We start from the raw sequence: 6,491 nt of genomic DNA, 5'->3' as shown, positions 1-6,491 counted from the left end.
GGGGTTAGAAGATATTGGTTGAAGGACGAAAACTTTCAGTTAGGCAGTAGCAGCACTTCAAGAGACATATTGTTGCTAGACAAGGTGGCCTATACCTGTAATCCCAGCTACTGAGGCTGAGGCAAGAGGATCCCAAGTTTGAGGTCTGCCTGGGCAACTTAGGGAGGTCCTGTCTCAAAATATAAAAGGACTGGGGATGCAGCTCAGTGGTAGAGCTTGCCTAACACATGCCAGGCCCTGGGTTCAATCTCCATTATGGGGGCTGGGGGAGAGATACTGACTACAGTTAATACTTTATATTCTAGAAAAATGCCAAGAGAGTGGATATAAACTATTCACACCACAAAAATAACTATGCAAGGTAAAGCATATGCTAGTTAGCTAAATTTAGTCATCCCACAATGTACATATACTTCAAAACATCATGCTGTACACAGTAAATACATACAATTTTATCGGCCAATATAATAATTAAATTAAAAATTAAATAAGTATTTAAAAGCTATTAATCTTGCTGACAGCTCTTGAAAAGAAAAATGTTTTTCTACTTTGACAAATACATCTTTTTAGTGATAATATTGAAAAATAGCAGTTTTTCATGTGGCTGAACACTGGGTTTGTTTTGTTTTTCGTGGTAGGTACTGCTGCTTGGACCCAGGGCCTCATGCATGCAAGGCAGGTGCTCTACCACTGAGCTACACTCAGCCCTTGTTTTATTGTTGAGATGGAGTCTCACTATATTGTCCTGGCTGTCCTTGGAACCCCTAGGCTTCAGTGATTCTCCTGCCTCAGTCTCCTGAGTAGCTGAGACTACAGGTGTATGCCACCTGTAGTCTATTATCTATTTTTTTTTGCTTTTATTTTATATGATTGAAAGTGAAATATCAGTGGTGACCGAATTTAATCATTGCTTCATATGTCTAAGTGTTGTGTGGATGGACTGGGGATATTTGAATGAATAGCAAGATAAAAACACATTTCATAAAAGTTGTTTCCCTTTATTTGAGCAAAATTAGTATACTTATGTTATACTGATTTTTTTTTTTACAAAAAATAATTGACAAGCAAGTAGGGTGATCTTTCTTGAGTCATCGTTCTTAGACAGTTTTTTTTTTTTATCAGATTCAATTTTCTGAGACAATTGCCACTGGAATTACCAATATATTCCTTGAAGGAATACTTAGATTCAGAAATAAGCCATAAATTTTATGTATCATGTTCAAAAAGTGTAAAGAGATAATTAGCCATTATCACAAAAAATACATAATATTTAAATTTTCCATATCCCTTCTATCACATAGAATTTTTATTATCTCTTGAGGCATTGCCAAGCTCAGTGCTTCTTATTCAAAGCATCTACCCATGAAATGTTGTTGCTGGTCTACAATAAGAGAATGGGATTGTGAAAGATTGGGCCCCTACATACACTGTTCAGTTCAGGGGCTATCTTTTTATATAAGACTTTCTTGATGAAGGAAGCATTGTGTAGATATATTTCCTTATTTAGCATTAAGAATTCATTTAACATCTTAAGTTCTTCCACATTTTTCTTTTGTGTGTATGTGTGTGTGATACTGGGGATTGAAGCCGGGGACAATTCTACCCATGAGCTATCACAATCCTTTTTTTTTTTTTTTTTAATTTTGGTATGGAATCTTGCTAAGTTGCTGAGGCTAACCTAAAACTTGCTATGCTCCTGCCTCAGCCTCCCAAGTACCTGGGATTACCCGTATGTACTACCATGACCAGTTTCTTTCACATTTTTCAATGCTGGAACATTATATAAAGAGAACCAAAACTTCCAGTATTCTATTCACTTAATCAAATCTCTCTTTAATTGAGAGTCTTCCTTCCTTAATTATTATAGAATGGCCAGAAAACAATCTCTAAAACTGCAACTATTTAAATGTGAATCTTCTTAACATCATGTAAGTATTTTATTTTTTCTAATTTCCTTACATCTTATTTATTACATATTTTATATGCTTCTCTTGCATATTTTATATGCACACTCTTGATTTATTAAATTTTTTCTCTATAAACATTTAAAAATATTTTCAATTCTTTAGACAATAATACAACTAATTTACATCTGTTTTTTAAAATAATATTATGCTGACATTATTAATGGCAAGCAGCAGTTTATAGCAAATAAAAATAAACATGGATAGCACAACATGATAAAGACAACTTCCTTGTCTGTCAAAGACTGAGACTTGCTCTTTATATGAGGACTCTCCAAAGTCATCATCTCAGGCTCTGTCCATCTCACAACCAATGACTCTCAGAGCCCTGTAGTGACAGTCCCATCACCTCTCGGAGCGGCTGTGAGGTCAGACTTGATGTGGTTTTCACCAGGATGCTCTATCTTGGCACAAATCCAGAAAAAATCATATGTAACAGTTGAATAGTCTGAAGCAGGCTATTGTACCATGCAGTGGAAGCCACATCTCCTAATACAAACTGATACAGCCCAGAAAGTGCTTCTCTGTTTGGGGCCAAAATTCTGGCTCATGTTCTTGTTTCTTTACAATCATGTTAGTAGTATCATCGTTGGCTTACCTTGACAAAAAAAAATCAGGACCAATGTGATCCTGCAATCTGTACACGTGGAAAAATAAGAATTCATACCCCATTTGAATCCAATGTATGATATGTCAAGATCATTGTATTGTCTTGAGCAACTAATAAAAAAAATCAGGACCTATAACTGAGAGCTATGTATTCAGCTTGTCATTTAAATCAGAACCTTACTTTTTACAGAAGGTGTAAAATTAATGAAGTAGTACTCCTAAATTTTGACTTGTTTTCTTTTTCTATTTTTCAAAACTCCCATAATATAAGTTGGTCATTCAATGTGGATTTTGTTCCTGATACAATCCGACCAATCTGAATAATATAAAAGCTTTTCAGAATTCTTATATGTAATTTCTTCTCTCACTTTTTATCCACCAAATTAATAATCTCATTTTGAATTCTACCTCCTAGATATTATTTGCTTTATTTTTAAAAATCAAAATGAATCTTACATGTTTGGCTATATTAGCATCAAAATTTAAAGTTATTTTTACTAAATTTAGACCATATTAATTTGTTTTCTGTATATATTATGTCATTAGATCTTCCCTCACCTCAATTAAAATATGTTTGAATATAGGGCACAAAATTTTATCCTTTTAAGAACATCCTATCAGTGTTCCCAATCTTTGTTTACTTATCCATCAAATCATCCATGGATGATTGTTTATTCAATCCCTCTTTTCATTTTAATAATTGTATGTTTGTGCTTTGAGGGTCCAGGTGAAATCTGTTCAGCTTTGTTCTTGACAGTTTTTTTATATTTTAAGCAGACCACATCTTTCAATATTTTCTATTTTTCTCCTTAGCCTTTTTTTCCCCTGAGTTCCCTTTCATAATTATTCTTTTATCATAATCTCTATTTGCATTCATTTCCAATCATCCAAAGAATTAAAAAATAAAATTCATTGTACTCAGAGCATAACATTTGAATACATTTTCATCATAGAAATGTAAATTAAATCAATTTTTATAAAACTAACTTTTCTGAAAATGTATGCAAACATTAATTTCATTTTCCTTAAAATGTTAAAAATTGCCTATTAGGTGGAAAAGACAAAAATACATATTTTAAGTAATGAATATCAAAGCATAAAATCAAAATTATTTAAATCTGGAATCCCAGTTTAACTTTTTGAAATTGTAATCAAATCTTATTAAATGTTTTATAAAAATAAAACTGCCTGTGACATTCAGTGCCCGTTTAGTTGGCAATGTAAGAAGTGGTATCAAGACTCCCTTCTAAACCTTCCCTGATCCTGGATTTGTCATGTTTGCTGAAAATGGTAACTGCTAATATTTGTGAAGCACCTACTACCTCTTGTCCTGAGAGCCCAAGGAAGCAGGAGGGATTGATTATTCAGGTTTTTGTTTGTTTGTTTGTTTTTTCCAGGATGGGAAAACAAAGAAACTAAGGGCTCCTTGAGGTGCCCTCTACTATGTGCAGGCAGCAGCACCTGGATTTGAAGCAGGCTTTTCAGACTTACACCCTGAGTCCCTCCACAGCAAAGCACACAGGGCAAGTCCACTGACTGCCTTTCACGCGGATAGGCTGCCCCCAAACCAGGGTTTCAGGCCTGTCACAGCAGCTACTTCTGGCTCCTTCAGGACTTGGGGCCTGGGTCCTGCTCAAAAGAGCTAGAGTCTCTGGAAAACTTAGGGTGGGGACCAGAGCTGGCTCCTGGGTGCCCCTGGGGCAGGGAGGACCACGGCCTGGCTGGCTCGCGGGCGCCACCTGCAGGGACGTGGGGCTCCTGAGCAAGCAGCTTTCCAACAGCTCGCCACAGTCCCTCCAGCTGGGGAAGAAGCCCTTTTCACCACAAATAAACCACCGCCCTGGGCAGCCCTAGGGTTTTGTTGTTGTTGTTGTTTGTTTGCTTGTTTTTTCCATAGGCCATTTTCTAGGGCTTCCAGAAGTGCGGCTCCCTGAAAATGCATCCAGAGTTGAATGGGTTCAAGTCAACCCAGCACCCCCCCACCCCCCCTCACCCCCTCACCCCCCCAGGCCTCCCATCCAGACCTACTTCCTCCCTTAGGAAAATTCAACGTGTTACCTGTGACTCCAACGACCTGTTACCATGTCACACTCATTAGCCCTGCGATGAGCCAACCAAGTCAGGATTGTCATTACCATTTCTCAGAAGAGGAAACTGAAGATGAGTGTCAGGACTGGCTGGAAACACAGTGGAGACCTCCAGATCCCAAGCCTAGGGATCTTGCCAAACCTTGTCGCCTTTTGAAGGCAAGTTGAGGTTCCTGTGTCCATCCTGTGTAGCGGCCCCAAGGTGCACGCTGGGATCCTTTGTACCAGTGCATCAATCACTAGGTATCTCTTTTCAAAACAAAACAAAAACAAGGACCTCACATACCCCACACCTTATATAAAAATGAACTAAAAAATGAATCACAGTCCTACATGTAAACCTGTGAATCTTCTAGAAGATACAGAAGAAACTATTTGTGACCTTGGGTTAGGCAAAGAGTTTTTAGATACCAAAGGCATAATCTGTAAAAGCAAATTTGTTGAGTTAAACTTCATCAATATGAAAAACACTTGCCCTACAGAAGAAGCCTAAAATGAGACATGATCCACAGACTGGGAGAGAAGTTTACAAATCATATATTTGACAAAAGACTTACATATCAAGGATTCAACAACTAATTTTTTAAATGGGCAGAAGATTTGAACAGATATTTCATTAAAAAGGAAATGCAAATGACTCATCAGTCCATTCAAAAGTGAACTTCATTAGTCTTAGGGTAATGTAAATGACAACCACAGGAAACAATCTAGATATTCAGAAATTAGGGATTAGTTAAATAACTCAGGATGCATTCGTGCAAAAATATATATCCACCCTTCAAAAATTACATTTGATACTTCAGAATCACATGAAAAATACTTATGTAAAACTAAGTAAATAAAATGTATTAAGTAAAAGAAAGAGGATTTAATGATGAAGAGTATCACCCAAAATTCGAAGGGAAATTGCATATATATGTTTTACCTATGTATTAAGTAAACACTGAATTACATTAAAACATAAAACAGGGCTCATTTCAGGCAAGGGGGGTAGCTCAGTGGAAGGGTGCTTTTGTTGCATGTGATGCTGAGTCTCATCCCACATACACACACAGAAAGTCCATTTTAGGTATGGCAATTACAGAAATTTCAATTTTCTTTACACTTATGAAGCTTTTCCTAAACACTTCCAAACATACACATACTACTTTTACAAAGTATTTAATTAAGTCAGAAGAGGTAGAAAGTGGCTGTGTGTCTGAGCCTCCTTATCATTCAGTCCTTCACAGAGGAGTTCCCACCCAGAGCTCCCAGCAAGGGGTGTTACATGCTTAAGTGGCTCTCCCACAGTGCTCCACTCTTGGCCAGCTGATTGTCCTTCCTCTGGAACACCCTCTTTCCCTGGGTGTCCCCTAGCTCTCTGTCTCTTCCTTTGCTGACCCTCTCCTATGGTGGAGGACCTTGAGGACTCCTTTTGCCCCCTTTTCCTTCCTAATCCTCACTGTGCCTGTGAGGTATCATTCATTTCTGTGGTATCAGCTAGGTACCCCCAATGCACCCGTCACTGTCTGGCTTCAACCTCCACACAAGCTCCCCAGCCTTGCTCACACACCCATTCATGCCACAGAAGTTTATTGGGTTTCTGTGGCCAGCCACCGCTCCAGGGCCCAGAGACCCAGCAGGAACGATGACCACAAAGGACCTGCTTTCAGTCCTTTCTAACAGAGGAGTCCAGCATAAATAGACAGGTTAACTTCAGAACCTACATTTTAACAAAATCCCTGGGACAGCTGAATGCACGTTAATGTTGAGACCTGCTCCACCCCAGTGTCTCCAACCAGAGGCTCAACACCTCTTAGGAGCTTGTTACAAGTGCAACTTCTCAGCCCCA

The sequence above is a fragment of the Ictidomys tridecemlineatus genome, chromosome 5, assembly GCF_052094955.1.
Source record: "Ictidomys tridecemlineatus isolate mIctTri1 chromosome 5, mIctTri1.hap1, whole genome shotgun sequence".
Classification (NCBI taxonomy): Eukaryota; Metazoa; Chordata; class Mammalia; order Rodentia; family Sciuridae; genus Ictidomys; species Ictidomys tridecemlineatus.
Note: the sequence above shows the minus strand (reverse complement) of the source record.